The sequence below is a fragment of the Pleurodeles waltl genome, chromosome 1_2 (genome assembly GCF_031143425.1).
Source record: "Pleurodeles waltl isolate 20211129_DDA chromosome 1_2, aPleWal1.hap1.20221129, whole genome shotgun sequence".
NCBI classification, from domain to species: domain Eukaryota; kingdom Metazoa; phylum Chordata; class Amphibia; order Caudata; family Salamandridae; genus Pleurodeles; species Pleurodeles waltl.
The window spans coordinates 767,499,137-767,526,453 of NC_090437.1; the positions used below are offsets into that span (position 1 = coordinate 767,499,137).

The 27,317-nt window shown below is 41.1% G+C and overlaps 1 long non-coding RNA gene across 1 annotated transcript in view; it reads right to left on the reverse strand.

The window, feature by feature from the left end:
- Nucleotides 1-3,975: 3,975 nt before the first annotated feature.
- LOC138295840 (uncharacterized) overlaps nucleotides 3,976-27,317 on the reverse strand; it is a 57,649-nt gene continuing 34,307 nt past the window's right edge. Inside the window, exons 2-3 of the long non-coding RNA XR_011203698.1 lie at nucleotides 23,652-23,782; nucleotides 3,976-4,396 (exon numbers count right to left, since the gene is read on the reverse strand). This is a non-coding gene — a long non-coding RNA (uncharacterized lncRNA). The remainder of the gene's footprint in view (nucleotides 4,397-23,651; nucleotides 23,783-27,317) is intronic.

Genomic DNA, 27,317 nt, shown 5'->3' on the forward strand with positions numbered 1-27,317 from the left:
ACTGCGATGCAGGGATCTTTTTGATGCCCAGGGACAATGCGTAGAAATCCTGGGCATGTGGGATAAAATCACAGGCATTGCATCGACCCGGTATGGCGATGAGCCACATTTTCTATCACACGCAGGCGCTGTGTTGATTCTTCACTCGGGAAGTCAGGCTGCGTCATTCTGGTTTGGCTGCACGTCGATCCGGTAGGGCTGTGCACTGAATTTCCATTCACAAGGCAGGCGCTTTGTTGAATCTTCACTCGGGAAGTTGGGCTGTGTCATTCGGGTTTGGCTGTCTAGCAATTTTCTCATCACAAGGCAGGCTGTGCGTCGTTTCTGGCAGCGTGTGCGTTGATTTCCGGCACACACGTAATTCCTTGAAAGGTTGAAGTCTTTTTGGCCCTGAGACTTCAGTAAATAGGAGGCAAGCTCAATCAAAGACCTTGCAGAGCACTTCTCAGCAAAGGCAGAGGGCAGCAGGGCAACAGCAGGGTGTCAGTCCTTCTAAGCAAAACAGTCCAGATGAGTCCTTTCGGCAGCCAGTCAGTTCCTCTTCACAGGTTGCAGATTCAGGTCCAGAAGTGTCTGATTTGGTGGGGTCAGAGACGCAGTTTATAGACCCAAAAACGCCCTTGAAGCGGGGGAGACACCAAAGAGTGGTTTTGAAGTGCAGAAGGTCCCCTTTCAGTGCAGGTCTGTCTGCCAGGGTCCCAGTAGGGGGGTTGGCAGTCCATTGTCAACCTTTAGCCTTTGAAATGTAAGTGTCAGGCCCTCCACCCTCCCAGCCCAGGAAGACCCATTCAGTATGCAGATAAGTGCCAATATGACAGCGTATCTTGTGTATGTGGTTGTTTGGGTGAAATGCACAAGGGAGCTGTCAACCAGCCCAACCCAGATGTGGATTGGAGACAGGCTGTAAGGCACAGATGGATTTTGAGTGCAGAGAAAAGTGCTCACTTTCTAAAAGTGGCAGTTCTAAAATAGTAATATAAAATCCAACCTCACCAATAAGTAGAATTTTCTATTACCATTCTGGCTATACTAAATATGATCTGATTACCCCTTTCTGATCATACTCTACCACTCAATCAGTTTATGAGGGTAGCCGTAATGTTATCCTATGAAAGGAGCAGGCCTCACAGGAGTGGAAAACCAATTTAGGAGTTTTCCAAAACCAGGACATGTAACCCACACATGTACATGTCCTGCCTTTTAACTACACATCACCCTGCACTATGGGCTACCTAGGGCCTACCTTAGGTGTGGCTTATATGTAGAAAAAATGGAGTTTAGGGCTAGGCAAGTACTTTTAGATGCCGAGTCGAAGTGGCAGTGAACTGCACACACAGGCCTTGCAGTGGCAGGCCTGAGACATGATTAAGGGGCTACTTATGTGGGCTGCACAACGAGTGCTGCAGGCCCACTAGCGGCATTCAATTTACAGGCCCTGGGCACATGTAGTGCACTGTACTAGGGACTTACAAGTAAATGAAATATGGCAATTGGTTAAGAACCAATGTTACCATGTTTAAGGGAGTGAGCATATGCAATTTAGCACTGGTTAGCAGTGGTAAAGTGTGCAGAGTCCTAAAACCAGCACAAAACAGTTTCAGAAAAGTGGAGGGAGGTAGGCAAAAAGTTGGGGGATGACCATCCTAAGGCTGTCAGGTCTATCACTTGTTTAAGACTCAGAGGGATGTCTGCAGTGGGCGCTTAACAGTGGAACCTTCAATTTACTGACAAATGTCACAACTAAGGAAATATTGCTGTGTCTGCTTGTACACACCATGCCAACAATAGCATTTTTGTAATAATGAAATTGTAGCCACCAAACCAGCATGGGCAGAAGCAACACCCGTATGTGCTACTTGAATTAACTCTAAACCTAAAGGCTTGGTTAGGGATAACACAATCACCCATCCCTGGAATTGTTAAATAAGAAATGTTATTCGGCATTTAATTGGTATGAATATTTTGCTGATTATGCTTTTGGTAAAGGTATGCCAATAGCTGAGGCATTCATGGCAGTCAGTATTTCATCATCCATCATTGTACAGGAACAAGTAATCACAGCTACAGTTGAAGTAATAGCTGCATATTTGGTTGTTTCATCAATCAGTGAATTCCCTACAGCATGTATTCCAACACATTGTTGGCCATTACATGAGGCCGTGGCAGTCTGTCTTTTAGTTTTGCCAGCTTCCCACAGAACATTTTATGCTTGATGGTGTTTCCTTCAGAGTCTCTGAATCCATTAAGGTGCCAGTAAAGCAGATTTTCATTGAGACTGGACACAATAATACAAATCACACACTATGAGCGTCAAGAATTTGCGAACCATATATTCTTGTGCTAAAACCAATGCTTTTAGTTCAGCTAGCTGTGAAGTGTAATCTCCAAGGGATTGTGTAAATATCTTTGAGGGTGGAATCCTCCATCCCTCATAGCTCCATAAACATCTGCGGAAGCCAAGGAGATTGGTACCTACAGAAGGTTGAGATGAACAATCAGCATAAATATTATATTACTTATGATCAAGAGGCATAATGTTTGTAGGCATGGGGTACTTCAGCTCATATTGGAGACACTCTTGAGTTTGACATTTTGGGTCAAATACATAGTCTATATCAGTGTCGGTCAAGGAAGTGATCCATTGCATCCATCTATGATGTAAGGCTTTTGCATTTCGAAAGCTAGACATTTTGACTAACTCTAGGGCAGTTATCAGGATTATGACACAGATGCACTTTTCCTGAGCCAGTGGTTTTCCTTTAACTGCAGTCAGTATTTCTTCAGTGGAAGCAAAACGCATTTCAGCATTGGAATTTAAATACAATTTATATGCAATCGGCACTATTTCATCTTCATTGAATGTCACATAAATAAACTCAGTGGAACCCGGAACTATCAGGATGACCAGATTAATTTTGTTTTTACTTGTGTGCAAATGTTTTGCTTCAAACATGTCAGTCTGTAGTGATCTGAGTATTATTTGAGTGTTCTAGTATTTGATGTTTGTTCAAAAAATCTGGACAAATTAAGTGTTTTTATGCGTTGTGCAAAATCTGGTATGTATGTTTTGCCAAATATTAAAAATCTTAACAAGGATTGCACTTTTTTTATTGTATTTGGTGGTTGTAATTGTGTACACTTCTCAAGGAAGTGTGGTACCAGGCTCTTCCCCTCATTTGAAACCTCATATCTCAAAAATAGGACACTAAGAAATGCAAATTTTGTTTTCCTAAAATTTATTTGTAGCCGTGTACAAAAAATCCCAAAACAATGTGATCTACCCTGGCTAAGTGTGTGTCTACATTATCATTAGTCAGGTATAGGACATTGACATATGACATTGCTTCTTAATAAATATCATGCAATCTTGGGTCCACCCAATCACAGAACAGCCATGAACTATTCCTATATTCCTGGGGATGTCAACAAAATTAGCACAGACAGCCGTGCGTGGAAAAAGCAGTTAGATCCCTGCTTCCAGGTGCTACATTTTGGAAGAAAAAAACATTGGAAATATCCAAGGTTGTATTATATTGTTTGCAGAAAATATTGTTCATAGTGCTGTACTGTGTGAATTTTGTATTGTAAAATTGCATTTATGACTATTTAAATGTCTGTAATAGAATAGTTCTATAGGAGTGATCCGGCTTAGTTACTGGGAACTAGGGGTTCTTCATTGGAGATATACAGGGTTCAACTACTCCCTGGTACTCGAGCTGTGAGAGAATCTTCCTCACAGGAGCTTTTGATTCATGTTCTATGGGGTATTGTGGTTGCACTTGGGGCTGGACCTTACAGGTATTTCATGATAAGGAGAGCCCCTATCCAAGCCCACGTGGTTGCAGTATAATGCTGGGATCCATGCAAAAGCCTAATCTGAGCATTCGCTTGCTTTAGTTACTCTGGAACAAGGATTTTGAAAGAGAGTAAAATCTTACTCTTGTGAAAGTGGTCTAACAAGCTCTTATGACCAATCTTTTTTCTGCCAAGAGAATGTAATAGCTTAATGTTAATCTTCCCAGAACATTACTTACATTTTGTGCTTTATGTCCCCCACAATTTGAACATTTAATTTATAGTCTTGGTCTGGAGGGGCGATCCACCTCTCTGGGGTTTTGACTTCTATGTAGTAGTTAGTTGCATTCACATCCAGAAACTGTTGAAGATGCTGGTGCCTGACCTCTGCTTCACTATTGAGCAGAGTCACCTCCCATTGCATGTCTCACAGTAATCTTCTCAGTATATGTGCCATATTTTTCTGACAGTCCTCAACTTTTTTTTAATTGGGGTTTTTGGTCAGGAAGTTTCTCTTCCTTCTTTTTGATGACATCAGACAAGCCTCTTCTTGTCTGCACTCTGACCGCCCCCATCTCGTGGACTGGTTTTCTGATGTAACCTGAAAAGAAAAAAAAGGCGTGTATCAAAATACTAATACATTTTAGGCTGTTTCAAATGATCATGGTTACACAAGTTATAGCATTTTTCAGAGATCGCCTGCTGCGGACAGTTTTCCTGTAGTTTTGTTTTATCTCCCTTAAATTTTTGTTTGCCCCAGCATTTTTTTAGAAGATGCCTGTTCTTGCTTGGGATTATCCTTTTCAGGATTACCTTTACGCTGTGGCTGGTTTGGTCTGGCCCCCAGTTATCACGATGTATACATGTATAAGTTGTGGCAATTATTTGTGATAACATGCACTTCTGATCTATTAAAGGAACTTGTGTGAGGCTTTGACAAACCACCAATGCTGCTGCTTCCTTTTTTATATTTCCTAAAATAATTCAGGATACTGTCACAAAATTGCCAATTAATTTCATTCCCAAAGCCAGGGCAGCGGCAGCCCCGTATTCATTTTGTATTTGTTTTAATATCTCCAGTAAAACAGCAAGAGATGGTGTTCTATGTGTTATTATATATATTGCAGCAAAACCGTGCCCCAAATTGCAAAATCATCAAGCACTCTGTGAGAATTCAATGTTTATCTTAGGGTCTCGTATGGAAAACACCGCTTCCAGGTGATTTGATTTTTGAGCAATCCAAAATGGAATTTCCTTCCATTTTGTGGGTACTTTACCCATAATAGCATTAATAGTCACTGGATTCATCCCTGGTGTAGCCAATTGTTGTTGGATGGCTGGAGCAGCCCTTGCAGGAAGAGTGTTCAATGTTTGAATTATGAACTGTGATAAGCATCTATATAATCTAATTAAATTATTATATAATGAGCACAGACTGCTGCTGGTAAATTTGGTATATTTGGATGTGGTGTGTAGGCAGCTAGGACTGGCCATGTGGCCCCCATCATTACTCAGGGGATGCAATCTAATGTGGTCAACAACGTGTTGTAAAGCACCTTGGAACCAATTTTGATGTTACTGATATGTCAAATGTATTTCTAAATAGCTATTTGCCCCATTTTGTGCTGGTGGGTGAGCTACCTTGTATGTGTGAAATGTATTTGAGTTGGCACCAAATAGCAGGAATATTGATGCATGAATAGATAGTGTCAGTTTTTTTTATAACTTAATCATGAATGTAACATGTCACCCCATTAGGTAGCTTATTTAAAAGCATGTGTTGAGTCTACAATTTACTAGAATAACTACTGGATTCACCATTTAAAAAAATAATTTCAGAGAAGGAAACACTAAGTGGGGTATCCTTTCAAATGTTCAAACTTGAATGACCTACAGACAAATATAGGTGCTTCCTATATAATGGAGGATGATATTTCCCTAACACCATGGACATATCTGTATAAAGGTGGAAAGCAACTTTTGGCATACTAGAGAAAACTACTCAGGAGATCTGTTAAATAAGTACCTGACCTTGATATGTTGGTGGCACCATTTTATCCAGTTCCTACTTTGGTAACACAACTGCGTGTTTTGGATGGCAGAAAAGCAAAGTCTGGGAATACTGAGTCTATCCACATAGCTATTAACTGCCGGTCTAACTCCTGGCTAGCTAACAGTGCCTCACCCAACCCACTGTGGTAAAAGGTGATTATGGCAACATAACAGTCCCCAGGTAAGCTGTGGAAACAGATTTTACCCCTTTCGTGCTATTACTCCTGCATGCCAAGGTGAGACAAAGAGATGCGAGATATGTTTTCAATGCATATTTTTAAACAATCTTGCATATAAAAAATCAGGTGTGGAAATTAGGCAGATGAAACAAAGCAAAGTTATCAGCATTACAAGCAAGGTAAAAAAGATAAATTAACCAACCTTGATGTAAGTGGTTCTAGATGTACTAGAGATTCCTAACTAGCCATATGTCTATGCTGAGAGCATATCAGGTGTATCCTTCTGTCCGCCCAATCTAATGGATTAGCCACAGCCCCATACCTGAGAATGGTATCAGGAATTAGCCTATGATGTAGATGGCAATTCTCTCAAGAAGCTAGTAGATCAGTGACAGATTAATTGCATGTCACACAGCATGCATCTTAGGATAGTTGTGGCTGGAATGCCCTCTGCCCCCTCTGGATCATTGCACTGTTTATATAATAAACCATGCTACTGGGAGTACAGTTCGGATGCAGTGCTATGTCTAGGTGGTAGAAGCTGTCTCCTAAATGAGCAACACAAACCAGCATATTGTGTACAGTGTTCTTCCATCCTTGGGCAAAAGTACTGATTATATGTCATAAAATATGTAAAAATTATCACTTAAAGAAGCCTTACTCAAACAACTAAAATATAAATACTAAAATGAAGCTAAAACGGGGGTGACCAACCCTCTTTTTATAGGTCCTCAGACAACTGTGTGTGACTTTCAAAATGCTGAAAATTCGACTTCTAGGCAATTTTGGCTGTTAACCATCTTTCTTTGTGTTGTTTGGGGACAGAGTTTGATTTGTTATTTACAGTATGATGGTTTTCCTTAATCAAAGTATGGCACATATTAATCGCTTTGATTCAAGTGTTCTTTGACACTAACTAGGAGGGCTCATTGTATCGAAATTGTGTCCAAATGCTTTCTTTTTTTCATGTCTTTTTATGTTTATGTTGTTAGGATGATAAATTAACAGCTGTTGTTGATGGACGCACTTCATTCCTCCTCTATATTACATGCTTGTCTGCCTAATACTAATCTCCATTATATTACTACTGCAAATTGATCACACCTCACTTCATAGATCACCCTCTTTGAAACCATTTCCCTGCATGAGAACAATGCAAATTGTCCTCTAACAAATCTATTCATACCATCACTATCTTCTACGAACTTTTGCAGTCAGTATTAATGATCAGATCTACCATCCATTGATTTAGGAGATTACTAATCACTATAACTAACAATTATTAATGACCACTGCATTAAAGCACTGTCCTTGGGGTCTGGGGTAGTGTGCTACTTACCATAACTGTGTTAGTGCTAGTACATGTTTTGCAAATGCAATTACAATGCAATGCAGTCCACTCTCACTGGTCTTTGCTCTTCAAAGTTTTATAGCACTTAATTACAAAAATGCAATCGGAGGAAATTTGGCACATTTCTGATTCACAGAATTAGGGTGGACCTTTATCATTGCAAGTCGAATTTCTCAAGATGGAAATTACACAATGTGTAAATACGTTTGCAAATAGACAGTTAGGGAGGGCTTGTGGGCCGAGCCCTGTAGGTACAGACTCAACATCCAAAAATATTCATCAAAAATCAGAAGGTAGTTTGTCATCCTTGAAATCATTTTGTCGAGCGGGAATGCAAACACTTAAACAGTGAAGTAATAGTGAGCCCACCCTCCTACACTGATGGAGATTTATGTCTCAAAACACGCACAAATATTTTCATTGTTGAGAAATAAAAGCAAAAGCTTAATGTGCTAATGCATATTGTTATTACATTTAATCACGTTGAATAGCAATCCTGGGACTTTTCTACAACCGCAAATGTTGAAGACAACTCCTAGAATCTTTCAGAAAAAAAAACAAAAGTTGTACATTTCACCAAATTTAAGTCGGATAATTTTCGACAGTATTTCGAATTGTTTCACACGCTTTTCATGCATTGAACAGCCTGTCATTGCCTCATATTTCTGAGCTGAGCTCTTCTTTCTTGCGATTTGAAAAACAGTTACATATATGGAAAAGCTGTTTGCCAAATCCAGCACTGTTCTTGAACTATATTTGTCTAAGTGGTCATTTATTTTAATTATTGAGCCTGCTGCCTAAATGGTGTCATTCGAAATGTTCACTGCGTGAACGAGCGGTGGGATTAGAGTTGGCAGTGACTGCCTGTATTAATTAAGCTTTACTAAGTATTAGACACTTTGCTGAACATTGCACCATCTGTTAGTAACCAGCGAAACACGGAAATATTGTGTGCATTGTAACCGTTTTTGTTAATGATTATAGATATGGTGAATGCTGATTAACACTTCACAAACAACGTGCAATTGTGAGTTGATAATTAGTATGATTGAAGAAAATGTCATCCATTAGAAGTGGTAACTTTATTATGGGAGTTGCTTACTCTCAGCAGTCTTCATGTTCTTGCTATTTTAGATTTATCATGTGCAACACCCACACACAGGGCTCACTAATCAGTTTCGTTATTAAGGTCCTAGGTGGAACTGACTAAATGTGACATTATATACTTTCACATACATTGAATTGACATTTAACCTTTGCACCTCATATGGATATCATTATTTCAAACAGGTTTCCAAGAATTTAACCTTTCAAGCTCGGTATCCATTACATGCAAAATCTGTTAGGTTAGTGTTAGCTACAAGTGCTAAGAAAAAAGCAGGGGTGTAGCTTCGCAGATGGTCGGAGTGTTACACCCCATAAAAATGTATTCTGTAGTAAATAGTTGGGTGAAGGTGCTTTCAGTTGGGCTTGTGAGGTGTCTGTTGGATTCCACATACACACAGAGGAAAAAACACGCACACTCTCTCGTCACTGCCTTAAAACATGGTTAGCTTGAAAACTGTTGTGTTAAGAACCCTTAACAATCCATTTTCCACTCTTTCCACTGCATGTTAAGCCTTCCCTTGTGTCCTGCTTCACATAATATATTTTAACAAAATATGTCAGTAAGATTGTTGGGAAATCTGAAACTTACGCTCCTCCGGTTTTACTGACCAAGTCACAACCCTGGAGGATAGGGAAGGACATTAACTAATAATAAAATAAAGGAATACCACTGCCACACAGGTCTTGAATCATCCTCCTTGTAAAGCATTTTTGGTCTTTGCTATGATTTCTCCCTATATCCCTCATATCTTCTCAAAATATACAAACTTGTTTTCCTCAAGCAATAGTTCTCAGGAAGTAACTTGCCCATCAATATACAATAAGTATACCATGAAAGATGAACAGGCTGAACCATATGCATTATTCACTAAAAAAACAAAGGTACAGAGACATTATAATTAGCTTCAGAATTTAAACTCAAAAAACCATCACAATTCAGCTCTTATAGTTAGAGGTTTTCAAGTAACTATAACTTGTGCTCCAAGATAACTATTACTCTCACCCCCCGTCATGCAGAGTTTCCTTATCAATAATTTTGCTAGAAATGTTACAGTGATATTATCAATAATGTCATAGAAGATATCATAAGTGATGCAATATGTGTTGTAAGTAACAGTGCACAGCGAGGTTGTGAGTTATAGTTAACTGAGGGCACTAATTATAGTTACTTAAAATAACTCTATAACGGCTGATTTTCTATGGTTTTGTGGATGTAAATTCTGAACCGAACTATAACGCCCCTGTAACCTTTGCTTTTTTTGTGAATTTTTAAGTTTTTTTAAATTTTAAATACCTAACTGTGATGTCCCTGTCACCTTTGTTTTTTCATTGAATGTGTATGTTTTTAATGCTATTTCCTAATTTAATGTCCCTGTAGCTGGGATGTGTGGAGAGGCTGTGAATGGGTGAATGAGTGGTTGTGTGGGTGTGTAAGTGGGTGTGCGAGTGTGTGGTGCGTGTATGAGTGCATGTGTGGCTGGCTTTGCGGGTCTGTGAGTGAGTATGTGAGTGGTTGTGTGGGTGTTTGAGTGGTTTTGTGGGTCTGTGTGTGAGTGTGTGAGTGTGTGAGAGGCTGTGTGGGTTTGTGAGTGGTTGTGTGGGTATGTAAGTGGTTGTGCAAGTGTGTAAGTGGGTGTGTGTGTAGGTCTGTGAGTGGGTGTGTGAGTGTTTTTAAGGGTCTGTCAGTGGGTGTGTGAGTGGAAGTACAGGTGTGTGAGTGGGTGTGTGAGTGAGTGTGTGATAGGTGTGTGTGTATGTGAGTGAGAGTATGTATATTTTTTATTGGGGTCTAGATCCATGTGTCCACCTGAATCCATGAGGATTTGGGTAGATCTGTGTATCATCACATGTTAAAAAATCATTTTTGGTAAATTTCTTGCCTAAGAGGGGACACTCACAGACTCCTCCATTAGTCCCATATGGTCAGGGTACCTCTACTGTGACCCCCTTCTATCACTTTTTAATTTTATTTTTCCCACTTTAGGAGTCCTGATGTAAAAAATGGCAGCCGCTACTTTCCTCTCAGGTTGCAGCCAGCAAACCACGGTGTTGCTATTGGTGTGTGGACCTGTGAATCCACCTGGATCTGCAGAGGATCCATGGCTAATCCGCAACCCTAGATATAGAAATGTATTTCTGCTTTAATAACTCCTAAACTACTGAATGGATCTACACCAAATTACCAAAAGAGCTCTTGCTGGACCAAGAGCTAGCTTTCTGCCAAGTTTGGTGTAATTCCGTCAAGCAGTATCAGGGTGTATTTGTGTCTAAAATCCCTATAGGAAATTGCATGGGGGAAAAGCTTTTTGGGAGCCCCTTTTTCTTAAACCCTGCTTGATGAATCACCCCGAAATATTCTACACATCAGCTGAAGTGAGTTGTGTACTAGTTTTAAAAACTTTGTGAAGATTTGTCAAACAGCGTCAAATTTATTAGCAAAACAATAAACACTATTTCTATGAAATTAGGTCCTAACTATAACTACCTACTGGCAACCGTTGGTAGGTAATAAACAAATTGTGTAAATGTCAGCATTTAACCAAATGTAGATTGCAAACTGCGTCCGTGATTCAGAGTTTGGTGAATGCAGAACATTGGTCAAAAAACAGCTTGAGAAGATACCCAAGACCAATCCAGAGTACAAGCCCTTGCTAGAGACTAGCTCTAAAGACTGATAGCATTGCAATGCTGACAAGGCAACTCCAAATCCAGAACATCTAGAGTAAATGCTACACATGTTTTGTAGGAAACTGTGAAAAACTGGATTTGTAACAGGGACAGAGCAATAGATGATCTTCCAGAAAGTTCAGTAAGCCATTAACAAAGACTTGAAAAGCAGGTTCCAATAAAAAATCTTGGGTATACTTGAATAACCCAAAAGAGACAAGCTTTTTTTCAGTGGATCTTGCTGTAAGGCAGTGGTTCCCAACCTGTGGTCTGCGGACCCCAATGGGTCCGTGACACATTCCCAGGGGGTCCGCAGGCCTGGGCTAGGAGGAAGGCACTTCTCCAGCTGGGGCCTCTGACAAACATGTGCATGTGTGTTTTCATATTTCTTACTACTTTGTTGAGCAGTTTTAAGCGCACTGCAAAGGTCCTTGTACTGCAAAAATAAAAGCATCAAGCTAACTCAAGTGATTAATGTATCTGCTGGAGAGTGATGGGAGTTTTGTTCAGTGACAGTTATGACTCAAAGGTAGCGCAGATGGTTAATATGCCTGCTGCAAAGAATGTGTATCATGCAAAAAACAGTATTTTAGGTGCATGGCACAGTGGGTTACTGCTTTTGTCACAGAGATTCTTTTGTTACTTTGCAGTTCATAATCATAATCTAGCACAGTGAGCTGTGAACTGCCATTAAAGGTTTGCATGCAAACCGCATGGCACAAATTCGAAAGTTGTTTCATTTTCCTTATGCTACTAAAAAAGGTTTTCTTGTGTAGAAATAAATTCTTATTGTTAACTCAGTGCTTAATTTGTGCTTGTTGTTTCCGGTGCTGAGCACCAGCACTTATTTTTGAGGGCCGGGGCTAATTATTCTGCCGCAAGCATTTGCTGCGAGCAAAAGACACATATGGGAAATATGGAGGAAGGGAAAAATTAAAAAGCGTCATAAAGGGAGAAAGTAAAAAGCTGCTAGAGTGAGCTGAAGTGGCAGGGAGTGGCTTTCTGTGGATTGAAGAGGCCCGAGATTGTTTAGGATTATGCTGCCTCAGTATTCCGTGTACCCGCATTTAATTGCAGCAGCCACGTGTTTAAGAGGAGGGCTTTGGGCACCGGCATGTTTTTATTTACAAATTAAGCACTGTACTAACATCATTGCTAATCACTGTGCTGTGTTCTGAATCCTAAGTTTGTGATGCTCCGGACCAAGCACTCTTAGAAAATGCCTACCAGTGTGAATGACATGTGAATCCTACACCTTGTAGTACCCTGTAAAGTGCCCTGACACCCTACAGTAGTATGAGAGGTGCTATAAAACAAATGAAGTACATGTGACAGAGAGGCTAGGGAGAGATGAGAGGCCCTTATGGTTTACTTCCTTTCCCCTTCACTTATTTATGTGAAAAAGCTTTCTCAGATTTTGCATACCTAAAAAATAAAAACAGAAATCGCTCCGGAAATGTAGAATCTGACCTGAGGATTCACCTTTCCTAAATAAAACCAAACATTGAAAAGGTAGTTGCCGAGATGCAGCGCCAACCTTCCCAATAAAATGTTTCGATTTTTGCATATTTTTTCAATATAAAATAATTTTATCTTTAGTTATTTGAGTATTTGTTTGATGTGTACTTGTTATATTTTTTGCGAATTACTGCTTTAATGTTTGAAAATTAAATCGTACAAATTGCTGGGTGTCCCCGGCTTCCAGTAATGATTCATTTGGGGTCATCAGGAGTCTAAAGGTTGGGAACCACTGTTGTAAGGTATTTTTAGCAGCACCAATACAATGTCAAAGTCCAGGCTTTAAACAGATCAAATCTCAAAACCAATTTAGTGAAAATCAAAAAATATTTAATGATCAGAATGATATAAATGAGTGAAGAAGATCAACAGTTATGAATTTTAAAGTAAAAGGTCAAAAAGAATATCCACAGGAAACAATTGGGATGACAAAATTCAATGTTAGACTACTGTATAGACTGGAGTGATCAAGATTTAGGTACAGCGTTTTGCTGAAGCCAATAAGGCATATGTCAGGGAAATGTTGGCTTTTTGCCTTGGTAGCAACTTTACTTCTAAGTTGTTTGACTGGAGCCAGAAATCTTTCAGCTGGCAAGGCAGGATGCTGTGAATACCAATGGCACCATGACATTAGCTACATCAAATTCTGAGTTTTCATGAAGCCTTGGGATTGGACACCAGAAGGTCCAAGCCAAATCTGAAAACTGTTGCTGTCAAAGTCTTCTTACCAGAGGGGCCATTTTGTTTCTTTTTCATTTTGTCGGTTTCTATATTCTGATTTATTCACTTTATTGAACTTGTAACTATTCAACAGGGTGCAGCTACAAAGTGGGACTGGGCAACATGAGGTCACATTGAATCTTTATTTCCTATGGGATAATAGAGGTCATCTTGTCATGTGAGTGTGCATCCTTCTCTGGTAGCCTCAGCACCTTATCTTGCTGCTCTGGACGTATAATAATTTCTACATCTAAACTTCTCCAGAAACTTTCTCTTGGGGATCAAATCCACAGGTAGAAGAGTGACACATACTTCTCTATTCATGCTTTTTGAGGATCATAGGCAAAGCGACCAGGCAGCAGAAATGCCTACCAGACACCATGGATTTGAATTTTTTGTATATATTTGAATAAGGGGAGTGCCCCCTTTGGCAAGGGTCGTTCCCTATGGGTCAATTATTTTAAGGCCTTTTCTGCCCCCCCCCGGGGGTAGATCGGCCTATTGTTATTAGGCCAATCTTCTCCCGGGGGGCAGAAACCTCTAGAGACACGGATTGTTTACTATTTTGTTTTTTTTTGCAGGAGGGTTGCTCCCCTGTGAAGCAAATTATTTTTAGGCCATTTCTGCCCTGTGGGGCTATTTTTATGACACTAGGCCATTTCTGCCCTGTGGGGCTATTTTTATGACACTAGACACTAGGGATGTTACATATATATATATATCTATATATATATATATATATATATATATATATTGTTAGACTTTTCATCTTTGGCGTGGTCGCCCTTAACTTTTTGCCACTGTTCCCGAGGTTGCTGATGTGTGCTGGACTCTGATTTTGCTGTTTTTGTTACTCTGGGCACTTTACCACTGTTAACCAGTGCTAAAGTGCTCCTTTACAAAATATGTATGCAATTGGTCTATCCATGATTGCCATATTTGATTAGTTAGTCCCTACTACAGTGCACTAGAGGTGCCCAGGGCCTGTAAATCAAATGCTACTAGTGGGCCTGCAGCATTTGTTGTGCCACCCACATAAGTAGCTCTGTAATCATGTCCAAGACCTGCCACTGCAGTGTCTGCAGTTTTAACTATAAATTTTACTTGCCAAATGTATCCACTTGCCAGGCCTAAACCTTCCCTTTTCTTAGATGTCAAATACCCCTAAGGTAGGGCCTGGGTATCCCCAAGGGCAGGGTGCAGTGTATGGTTAAGGTAGGACATATAGTAATGTGTTTTATATGTCCTGACAGTGAAATATTTCTAAATTTGTTTTTCAGTGTTGCAAGGCCTGTCCCTCTCATAGGTTAACATGGGGTCTACCTTTAAATCTGATTAAAGTGTAGAGTCCCTTTGGAAGTGGATGGACATGTGGACTTTTGGGTCTCTGAGCTCACAATTTAAAAATACATCTTTTAGTAAAGTTGATTTTGAGATTGTGTGTTTGAAAATGCCACTTTTAGAAAGTGAGCATTTTCTTGCTTATACCATTTCTGTCACTCTGCCTGTTTGTGGATTCCCTGACTAGGTCAGTTTGACAGTTGGGCTGGTTGCACCTCACATTAGACAGTGACACAAAGGGAGCCGGGTGTAGCCTGCATAGCCTGATGAGCCATCTGTGCTAGGAGGGAGGGGAGGGGTGGTCACTTACCCCTGAAAGGGCTGTGCCTGCCCTCACACAATGCAGTCTCCAACCCCCTGGTGAGTGTCTGGGACCTGGCCTGGGCAAGGCAGGATTTCGCATTCAAAAGAGACTTTACTTTGAAGTAGGCCTACTTCAAAAGAGAAATTGGATATAAGAAGGGCACCCAAAACCACAGACTTTAGAATACTTCTGGAAATCAAGAGGAACCTTTGCTTGGAGAAGAGCTGAAGAGCTGAGGAAGAAGAGCTGCCTGTGACTGTGCTTTGTGAAGCTATCCTGCAGTTGCTGTTTCTGCCAGAGTAAGAGGGCAAAGATTGGACTTTGTGTGCCTTACATCTTGTGAAGATCTCTAAGGGCCTCCTGTTGTTTGGAGTCTCAGGGACAGCAAAGACCTCTCTCTGCCAGCACCTGGAGTCTCTGTGGAGACTCCTACTCTGCCCTGTGGTGCCCATCCAGTTCCTGGGACCCTGAAAGGATAAGCTGGCAGCCTAAGAGGAAGAAATCCATGCACAGAACGCAGTGCGTCGAAAACAGTGACGCAACTCCAATCTGCGGCTGAAAAATCGATGCGCCGCCGGCTTCGCGGCTGAAAGTCGATGCTTGCCTGCAACGCAACAGAAGAACCGACGCAAGGAGCTGGAGAAACAACGCGCAGCATCGCTGACGGAGGCTGGTGAGATCGCAACCCACACTGCGTGGTTTTGGGTCCCGAGAGTGCTGACCGGATTGAGGCATCGCTCTCCTGCGGAGAGAAGAAATGACACGCCAGACCCGACAAAAGGAGACACAACGCAAGGTCTCGCTCGTGAGTGAAACTGACGCATCGCAAACCCTTTTTGACGTGCACTCACCCGTGCTGGGTTATTTTGACGCACCCAAGGTACATTTTCATGCTAACAGTGTTAGTGTGTCTTTAAAACTACATAAAGACTCTTTTTGCTTTGCAATTGATAACTTTAGTTTAGGAGATTTATATAGCGCATGGCTACCCAAAGGCTTCCGAGAGCTAAGAAGGAAAGTAACTGCTTCAAACACAAGAAAGTAGATGAATAGGGGAAGAAAGTTAGGTCAAATAAAGGACAGTTTTAATTTTTTTCCAGAATTATAGTTCTAGAGGTTCTTGCCGGAGGTCTAGGGGTAAGGCGTTCCTAAGGCGTGCTGCCTTGATTGAGAAAGAGTTGCCTCCCCAGGAGGACCTCTTGAAGCATGTCATGTGCACTAGGTGGGTGGTGGAGGATATCAGATATCTAGTGGGAACATACGGAAGAATGATATTTCTAAGGTAGTGGGGTCCCTTGCCATGCAGGGCCTTGTGTATCATGCATAAGGCTTTGAAATGAATGCACTGTTTTATAGGCAGCCAATGAAGTGCGGCTAAGGCTGGCTTAGCTGAATGATGTCTCGGCAGATTCATAAGCAATTTGTAGCAGCATTCTGCATGACCTGGAGTTTCTTCACTACGTAGTCAGCAGAGCTAAGGAAAAGAGAGTTGCCGTAATCAAGACACAAGAGAATCACCTGAACAAGAATTCTTCTGGCCAGGAGAGGTAACAGCTTGAAAATTTTCCTTAGGGTTCTAAGGAGGCCAAAACAGGAGGAAGAAATCTTTTTGGCTTGTTGTTCCATCGTTAAGCGGCAGTGCAACCAAAAACCAAGGCTCTTTATGTGGTCCTTGTGGGGGGGGATTGCTAAAGGCATCTGGATATAGGGGGTTATTCTAACTTTGGAGGAGTGTTAATCCATCCCAAAAATGACGGTAAAGTGACGGATATACCACCAGCCGTATTACGAGTTCCATAGGATATAATGGACTCGTAATACGGCTGGTGGTAAATCCGTCACTTTTCCGTCACTTTTGGGACGGATTAACACCTCCTCCAAAGTTAGAATAACCCCCATAGTGCCAAAAGGTTGGGGGGGTGCCGTTGCCTACGATCATCACCTCTGATTTCCCATCATTGAGTTTCAGTTTGGACAGATTCATCAATTTACCAATGTCAGCTAAACATAGGGAAATATTGGTTAGAGAAGGATCTTTAGTGTTGGAAAGAGATACTATTAATTGAGTATCATCAGCGTAGGTGACCACTGACAGGTCATATGGTTTAACTATTTTGGCTAAAGAGGAAAGATAAATATTAAAAAGAGTGGGGCTTAGAGAAGAGCCCTGAGGGACTCCACAGGCCGAGGGAAAGACATTGGACAGGAATGAACGATCTAAGACCTGAAAGGTTCTTCCTGTGAGGAAGGAGGAGAGAGAGAGAGACTAATGCTGTACCCTCTATCCCTATACTGGAGAGCGTATGGCAGAGGGTATCATGATCTACAGTGTCAAATGTGGCACTGAGATCCAATGGAATGATAGCTGCGTGATCTCCCTGATCTAAGAGTTGCTGAGTGGATTCAGTGACAGACAGGAGGGCCGACTCAGTACTGCATTGGGGTCTAAATCCTATTTGATTAGGGTCTAGGAGTTCATGGTCCTCAAGAAAGCATGTCTGTTGCTTATTGACATGTTTTTCCATGATTTTTGCTAAAATTGGGAGAAGGGCAATGGGCCTGTAGTTACTAAGCAGAGTGGGGTCAAGTTTGGGGTTTTTCGGAAGAGGTTTGATGATTGCATGTTCAGGGCCTGAGACAGAATTGCTGAGGTTATAGAGTGATTGAGAGTCTTAGTCAATCGTGGAACAATAATGTCAGATGCCAATGCCGTAATGGCGGGAGGAGAGGGATCAAGAGGGGATCCAGACTCAATAGTATGGCGGAGGTCTGTAACTACAGATTCTGTTAGGGGCTGGAACAATGAAAGTAAAATCCCTGAAGACTGGAGATTGGCACACTGCTCCTTTATACGCTCCTTGACTTGACTTGTGTATTGTGGATTTTTGTTGTTTTGCTCTTGTTTTGTTTAAATAAATATTTTCTATTTTTTCTAAACCTGTGTTGTGTCATTTTGTAGTGTTTTCATTAAGTTACTGTGTGTGTTGGTACAAATGTTTTAAACCTAGCACTCTGAAGTTGAGCCTACTGCTCTTGCCAAGCTACCAAGGGGTAAGCGGGGGTTAGCTGAGGGTGATTCTCTTTTACCTTGACTAGAGTGGGGGTACTTGCTTGGTCAGGGGGTAACCTGACTGCCAACCAAAGATCCCATTTCTAACACATATATTACCATGTGTTTCTCCCCTCCAAGAGCCTCTCTTGCCCGAGGCTGGTTGAAAATTCCAATCCAAGACCGAGAAATAAGGCAGCACCACCAGGATGAGATTCAAAATCCTTATTATTCCATTTATTAAATTCTAAAGTGCTCGGTGCTCATAAACATGGTGACGCATTTCAGCTGTAGCCCGCAACAGACCAATATATATATATATATATATATATATATATATATATATATATGTGAATAAGGGGAGTGGCCCATTGGGCAAGTGTCACTCCCTAAAAGGTCAATGTTTTTAAGGCCTTTTCTGCCCCTCTGGGGGCAGATAGGCCTACTGCAATTAGGCTGATGTGGCCCCGGTGGGGTAGAAACTACTAGCCATCAGGGATATTTTAAAACATTTTTTACAGATGGGAAGCGACCCCTTAGGCAAGGGTCACTCCTCTAGGGGGCTCATTCATTTTAGGCCATTTCTGCCCCCTTCGGGGCAGATCGGCCATTGTAATTAGGCCGATCTGCCCCCAGGGGGCAGAAACCTCTAGGCACCAGGAAAAAATGTTTCTTTTTAACAAAATCATTGTTAGACGTGGGGAGCAACCAATTAGGCAAGTGTCGCTCCCCTGGGTGAAAAATATTTTTATGCAATTTTTGCCCCCTTGTGGGCAGATCGGCATATTTTTATTAGGCCAATCTGCCCCGAAGGGGGCAGAAACCACTAGACCACTTTCACGCAAGGGGAGCGACCACTTAGGTAAGAGTCGTTCCCCTGGGGCCCAAATATTTTTTAGGCCATTTCTGCCTTGTTGGGGGCAGATCAGCCTATACCTTTTAGGCGGATCTGACCCGGGGGGGGGGGCAGAAATCCCATGGGCACCAGGGAATGGTGTGTGTGTATGTGTGTGTTTTGTTTGGGGGCCAGCCCCATGGGCAAGGGTCACTTCCCATGGGTGCACATTGCTGTTGGCCATAACTGCCCACCCATGGGGGCAGATCAGCCAATTTTCAGAAGGTCCATCTGCCTCCAATTGGGGCAGAAAGACCACCAGAGACCAGGGAAGATTTTTTATTTTTTTTAAAAAGGTGGGGGTATGGCCATACCCCCGCCCCAAATAAATGGGACCAAAGTTGTTCTACCCACCGGTGGGTAGATGGGGTAATTACCCCTGATCCACTCCCTGGGTGGGCAGAAAGCCTACTAGATGCCAGGGAATTAACAAAAAAAAAGTAGGGTGGTGGCTACCAACCAGTATGGGCATGGTTATGCCCCCACCCCAACTGAAGGAGGTAACAGTCTTTCAGCTCTACCCTGCACACTAAAACATGTTATCCCATGCCAAGCAAGAGGCCATTTCATTATTTTGGGTTATGATTTTACATCATGAGAGCTTATCTAACTCTCAAAATTGTCCCACTTGGAATAGTGAGGGCTGAACTTTTTGACCTTTGGGGCGCTGCCAGGTAGAAAAATCCACAAGACCTAGACACATCTGAAAACTAAACATCTGGGTGAGTCCAGAGTGATGTGCTTCACATAAACCCCACACCATTTTTTACCCACAATGCCCTGCAAACCTCCAACTTTGCTGGAAATCACACATTTTCCCCACATTTTTGTGATGAACCTTCCGGAATCTACAGAAATCCACAAAATTCCTACCACCCAGTATTGTCGCATCTATACCGATAAATATTGTACCCCACTAAAAATGTTTTTTTTCAAAGTGCCCTTTTGGACCAGCTTTGGTTCCCCCTCAATTTCGACATGTTTTGGGCTCGTCTCTGTCACAGGTACTTCGCCCACCTACACCAGTGAGGTATCATTTTTACCGGGAGACTGAGTAGAATGTTGGGTGGTAGGAAATTTGTCCCACTGTGGTGATCCCACACAGACATGTAGGAAAAGTGTGATTTCTTAGCTAAATTTGAGGTTTGCTGAGGATTCTGAGTAAGAAAACACTGGGGGATCCACGTAAGTCACACCTCCCTGGACTACCTTGAGTGTATAGTTTTCAGAAATGTTTGGGTTTGGCAGGTTTCCCTATTTGGCTGCTGAGCCCAGGACCAAAAATGTAGCCCCCCCCCAAAAAAAAACAGGTAGTTTTGTATTTGATCATTTTGATGTGTCCACATAGTGTTTTGGGGCATTTCCTTTTGCGGGCGCCAGGCCTACCCATACAAGTGAGGTACCATTTTTATCGGGAGACTTGGGGGAACACTGTGTGGAAATGTGTGGTTCCTCTCAGATTCCAGAACTTTCTGTCACCGAAATGTGTGGAAAAAGTGGGGTTTTTTTTGCCAAATTTTGAAGTTTGCAAAGGATTCTGGGTAACAGAACCTGGTGAGAGCCCAACATGTCACCCCATCTTGGATTTCCCTAGGTGTCTAGTTTTCAAAAATGCACAGGTTTGGTAGGTTTCCGGCTGAGCTAGATGCCAAAATGTACAGCTAGGTGCTTTGAAAAAAAGAGCTCTGTTTTCTTTGGGAAAATGTGATGTGTCCTCGTTTTGGGGTATTTCCTGTCTTGGGCACTACACCTACACTTACAAGTGAGGTACCATTTTTATCGGAAGACTTAGGGGAACGCTGGGTGGAAGGAAATTTGTGGCTCCTCTCAGATTCCAGAACTTTCCATCAGCGAAATGTGAGGGAAAAGTGTTTTTTTGGCCAAATTTTAAGGTTTGCAAATGATTCTGGGTAACAGAATCTGGTGAGAGCCCCACAAGTCTCCACTTTTTGGATTCCTCTAAGTGTCTAGTTTTCAAAAATGCACAGGTTTGGTAGGTGCCGGCTGAGCTAGATATCAAAATCCACAGCTAGGGACTTAACAAAAAAACGCATCAGTTTTCAATGTAAAATTGGGATGTGTCCATGTTGCATTTCCTGTCGTGGGCATGAGGCCTACCCACGCAAGTGAGTTACCATTTTTATCAGGAGACTTGGGGGAATACAGAATATCAGAACAAGTTTTATTGCCCCTTGTCTTTCTTTACATTTTGTCCTTCTAAATGTAAGACAGTGTGTAAAAAAAACTTCTATCTGAGAAATACCCTGTAATTCACATGCTAGTATGGGCAGCCTGGAATTCAGAGATGTACAAATAACCACTGCTTCTCAACACCTTATCTCATGCCCATTTTGGAAATGCAAAGGTTTCATTGATACCTATTTTTCACTCTTTATTTTTCACCAAATGAATTGCTGTATTCCAGGTATACAAGAAAAACCTATTGCAAGGTGCAGCTCCTTATTGGTTCTGGGAACCTAGCGTTCTTGATGAACCCACAAGCCTAATATATCCCCGCAACTAGAAGAGTCCAGCAGACATAACGGTAAATTACTTTTGCAAATTTGACATAGCAGGAAAATGTTACAGAGTAAAACGTGGAGAAAAATAGCTTTTTTTTACCACAATTTCAATATTTGTTTGTTTCAGCTGTTATTTTATGTAGGGAAACCTTGTCAGATCTACACAAATGCCCCATTGGTGAATTAAGATTTTTGTCTACTTTTCAGAGATGTTTAGTTTTCCGGGTTCCAGCATTGGTTTCATACCCATTTCTGTCACTAACTGGAAGGAGGCTAAAAGCACAAACAAATAGTAAAAATGGGGTATGTCCCAGTAAAATGCCAAAGTCTGTCTGTTGCTGAAAGATGGTGATTTTAGCACCACAAATGCTTTGTTGATGCAATTTTCAGGGTAAAAAACACAAGCCTTCTTCTGCAGCCCTTTCCCCCCCCCAAAAAAAAACCAATAATTATTTTCGCTGTATTTTGGCTAATTTCTTGGTCTCCTCCATGGGAACCAAAAAACTCTGGGTACCTCTAGATTTCCTACGATGTTGGAAAAAAAGGATGCAAATTTGGTGTGGGCGCATATGTGGACAAAAAGATATAAGGTCCTAAGCGTGAACTGCCCAAAATAGCCAAAAAAAGGCCTGGCACCTGAGGGGGAAAAGGCCTGGCAGCAGAGGGGTTAAAAGTATGGTAATTCAGAATTAATGCATTTTGATGACTTAGCCAGTTTTAACGTTACATATTATGCACGTAAATCACATTTCACAGGTGACTTACTGTTATAAGTAGTCTTCTTGACAAAATAATATTTATTCTGCCATATGGCTGCTGCAGCTTTGAGCTAAAGCAATTTAGAGTTGATAGTCTGGGAATTCAACATCAACAAGGAAACCCTGTAGTTTAAATTAGTTGGAAACCCACACTCATTCAACACCTCACTTTGTATTATATTTACTAGAAATAGAGAAATTAAATATAGTAAGTTGAGTCATAGTAGCATTTTTTGATGTCCTTAAAAAGTTATATTGATGGTTTGTTTTTTTAGATGTTTTGTGGCCATATTGTATTGTGTTGGTGTTTGTTTGTTGCGTTATATCTACTTATCTGGTAATTTATAAACTGCACATTAAGGCCACAGCAAAGAAGTGTTGATTCTACAGACACTGAACTGGAGGGAAAGATGACTGAACAAAGTCTGGCGTATTCAAATTGTTGGACTATAACCATATGAATTTGCTCCCATATTATTCAGATTTTATTACTGTAAAGCGATTTTCTAAAGTTTGTATTGTGGGTTTGTTGTACATGAATTGCAATTTCTCTATAAATATATGCACAAATGTTTTTGCTGTACATTACCTCCACTACCACTACAAATCCATCTTCATAAAAGATATTTGCATCAAGCACTGGGATGCAACCAAGGATTGCAAATGTAATGACAAAAAAATATCTTGTGATCTGGTTAATACCCAAGACTGGCGACTAAATGTTTTACATATTATGGTCTTATTTTGGTATAATGTGATTTGCAATTTCAACAATAAAAACCTTCGTTAGGCTTAGGTGAGCATATGGCTTGGTTTACAAGTGTAAATTAATGTTAAATATTCACAAAAAGTGATTGTGCTCTAAAGATGGATTTACTCAAGAATTTCAACAGTATTGTATACTTTTGCATGTTAATAAATGACCTACCAGTCTGGTGAGTGAGTGTCAGAGCTAACAGTCTTTTAAAGTCGGTGACTATCCACAATCTTTTTTAACATACAAGTTCACTATAAATATGGATGGAGAATTACTGTTGTCCACAGCAAAATCAAATCTCCATTCTGGAAGTAAACAGGGAGGGAAAACTCGCTAAATTGGTGTAGGTGAAAGGAGAAAGCTTCTTTCTGCGGAAACATACACCCTGTGGTAAATACAATTCAAACTCAAATTCACTTTTTGTAAATATTCTTCACAGTATTAGAAACATCTTCATGTGTTCAGTATTACCTACGCGTAAATGCTTATGAATATGAGTACTCATAAATGGTTGCCATTATCACAGAGCATTGCTGGATTTTTGGGAGATTTCCAACAAATCATGAATGTATTTTTATCTGAATTAGACAATCAATCAGTCAATCAATCAGTCCATTTATAAAGCGCACTACTCACCTGTTAGGGTCTCAAGGCGCTGGGGGGTGGAGCCACGTCTTGAGGTGTTTCCTGAACGTCAGGAGGTCCTGGGTCTGGCGAAGGTGGAGTTGTAGAGTTTTCCAGGTCTTGGCGGCGAGGTGAGACAACAGCTAAGATACATGAAAAAAACTGTTTTGTCAACTGTGAGGGTTGTTTTAATTTACAGGGCAGTGTGAATAAGAAACATCTTCTGTATCGGGGAATTTGAAATGCCAGAAGCAATCCATTATTGCAGTTCATTCGTGTTCAGTGTTGTTATATAGTTTACACTGGAATTTGGCTACATTTGTTAATGTGTATATGTGTAAATTGATGATCAAAGAACTCAAGAATGGTGAGAAATGCATAGACACCTAAATGACACAAGGGCTCCTATGGCATTGACCTTGACACCTTGAACAGGCGCATAATCTGTGGTATCTGCCGTCCACCCCAATAGAAAGGAAATGTATATTCTCAGAGTTGACAAGGAACTCCTTATCCTCAGAATAATTGAAAGCCAGTCCTGACTTTGTGACTATGGATCTGATAATTTAATTTCACTGAGTGAGTCCACAACAAACATTTAAGTTATAAATATGGACCAATAAGATTTAGCAAGCAACATGCTGTATGATAAAATTCTGAACTGGTTGAATTGCATTTTGATGGCCAATGACCGGTTTGTAACACTTTATTTATGGGTTCAATTATATCACTTTAGCATGTAACCGCTTTCATCGGTTGGTGTCATCTTCCACTAATTCCGACAATGAAATCTTAATATTCCTGTTCCAATGAGTATACTTTCTTTCCATACCACAACACACACTCTAATGCACTGTGTTACGTGTATTCTAATTAAAAGGCTCCATAAGGCAAATTCAAATTAATTCCACAGTTAAAGACTATGACCTAACTTTTTTAATATTACAACACATTGGTTGGTCAAACATAATTCCTTAATATGTATGGTTACCATGAACATATCAGGCAACATAAGCAAACCTGTGAATGTTGTAGGAACTCATCATTAAAGACAAGAAATGTCAAGTGAGGCCCATATTTAAAAAGAAATTACGTAGCGCGACACTGCACCAAAATTGGCAGTACCGTGCTCCGTCATTTTCACAATGCAGGGATGCACTGTCTTTAATTGAATACAGTGCACCTCTGTGTTGTCCCCTGCGCTGGTGCGTAATTAAGCTGCCTGCACCAACGCAGGTGGCCTTGCACCATTGTGGAAGGATGCCTGCATTGAGGGGTTAGATTGTTGATGTGTGGGAAGGTGTCCCTTCCTGCATATAAACAATCACGACTGGTGATTTGGAACTTATGTGTGTGCTGCAAAATGCAGCACACACAGATGTCCCAAAGAGTCATTTTGAAATGATTGTTTATGTGCAGGAAGGGACATCTTCCCACACATAAACAATCATGTCTGACATTTTGCTCTTTCAATGTATGCTGCAGAATGCAGCACACACAGAAAAAGCAAAAAACTAAGAGGAATACTTTTATTTATTAACAAATGTAGCCAAATTCCTCCTCGTTGTGCATTGCAAACACCGCCCCTGGGATGGCGTTCGATTTTGGCACTGCCTCAGGTTTACGAAATCTCGTAAATCTGAGGCAGTGTCAAAATGCAATGGGTGTTGCTGTGGCACACCCACAGCAACACCCATTCCCCCCCATGCAAAGGCTGCATGTGAAGTGGCTGTATTTACAAGGTGGTGTAAAGCCACGAAAAGTGGCTTAACGCCACCTTGTAAATACCGCACAGGGCAGAGCGCCACTAGAGCGTCAATAGAAGTGACACTCTGGTGGCGCTAGGGGCTCCTAAATATGTCCCTTAGTGTCTCACATAGATCCTAGATGTAGCCAGACATCTCTCCTGTGGGGCCACTTCTCAAACATTTTGCACAGTACAATGTAGGTGACTTAAAGAAAACATATATATTTTCAAATTTTAATCACTGGATGTCTATGCTAGAAGACAGAACATGGTGTCTTGGAAAACTTGCACAAATTGTGGATTTTCCACAATACTTAGGCCCATACTTATACTTTTTTAGCGCCGCATTTGCATTGGTTTTTTATGCAAAATCGGCGCAAACTTATGAAACAAAATTGTATTTTGTAAGTTTGCTCGATTTTGCGTCACAAAACAACGTAAATGCGGTGCTAAAAAAGTATAAATATGGGCCTAAGAGTATTGGAAAGGCTGGGAACAGTGTTTCATGGGTGTGACCATACAAACTGTATGAAAAGACCCAACATTTTTACTCATTTAACTATTTTACATTAACCTCACCAACATGGAAACACACATAAATATACTCCAAATAATTTTAGACTAATTACATTACCACCTTTGTCCTGCTCACTTGAATTAATTAAAATGTAAGGCAGCCTTGCAACTCAAAGACTGCAAATAGCACTAGATATTCATGGTAAGAGCCCCCCATCACGTCCTCTTAGTTTGAATCTCTCATAAATATTAGATACCAGTCATGTGTGGAACACTGACTGCTGCTAGTTATTTAGTTTTCATTAGGAACTTCTGCTTTCGTAAAGTGTTTGCAGGCTGAGTGTCTGTGTACATAGCAGCAGCCTATCCATGCTATACCATACCCCACCAGGACAGTGTTTTGCAGGCTGCATACACGCAGGAGAATGCCTTCTGGGGATGTGACATGGTGTGCTGTACGTGCAATGTCAGGGGCTACTAGAAGGAGGTATGATTCCTCTATGGCAATCCTGCAGGCAACTGCTTTACTCAAGAAGGGATGGAAAGGTATATCCTTGAGAGGATACATTTATAGTTTCTAATGCTGGTATATTGCAAGGAAGGAGTAGGTGAAAAAGGGGAGAGGCCTACAGGGCTTAGCTCTCTCTTCCTTCATTGGACGGGTAAATATTTACCCAGCTCCTGGATAGGATCCAAATGTAGCTGCCAGTTTGATATATATACACCTCCTTAAATCTGCTTAGTTGCTTAGTGGGCACCTAGGAGTAAGGATGAAGAGTAAGTGAGAAGGAAAGAGAAAGGATGTAGTTGTAACTTCCCCTGATAATGATGGTGATGGTGGTGAGGTGCAGAGATGCAGACTGAAAGGTTCTAGGTTGGCCTCTTCTGGAATTCAAGCACTTTTGTCTGCATCGCACATGCAGCAGATGATTGATGATGTGGTCTCTACAGCTCTTGAGGCAAACTTTGCAGGCAGAAGGAAGTGGTCCAAGAATATCAGAGACCTCTGGACCTTTCCCTAGACTCTTATACAGAGGTCTCAAGTATTTGTTTTGTTTGACAAGTATGTAAGAAGAGATGAGTTTCACAACTACTGAAGAACATAAGGGTGAACTTGGCATTTGATCCATCAATGCCTGATGATGACCAAGACATTAAGCCTTCCTCAGTGGTGCTTCCAATGCTTCCAATGCACTCAATTCATAAGAAGGTTAAACCATTTGTTTTGAGCAGTAGAAAGAGGTGAACACTTGAACATTCCAAAATGATTGCAAAAGACGCATTTCCTTGAGGATTTAGAGGATGTCTTTTGTCATAATATCAGAGTTGATTCCATCTTAGCTTCTTTGATTCAGCAGAAGACTGTTCTTCAAATGATGCAGTAGACTGATGTAGGAGAATTACTATTGTCTATA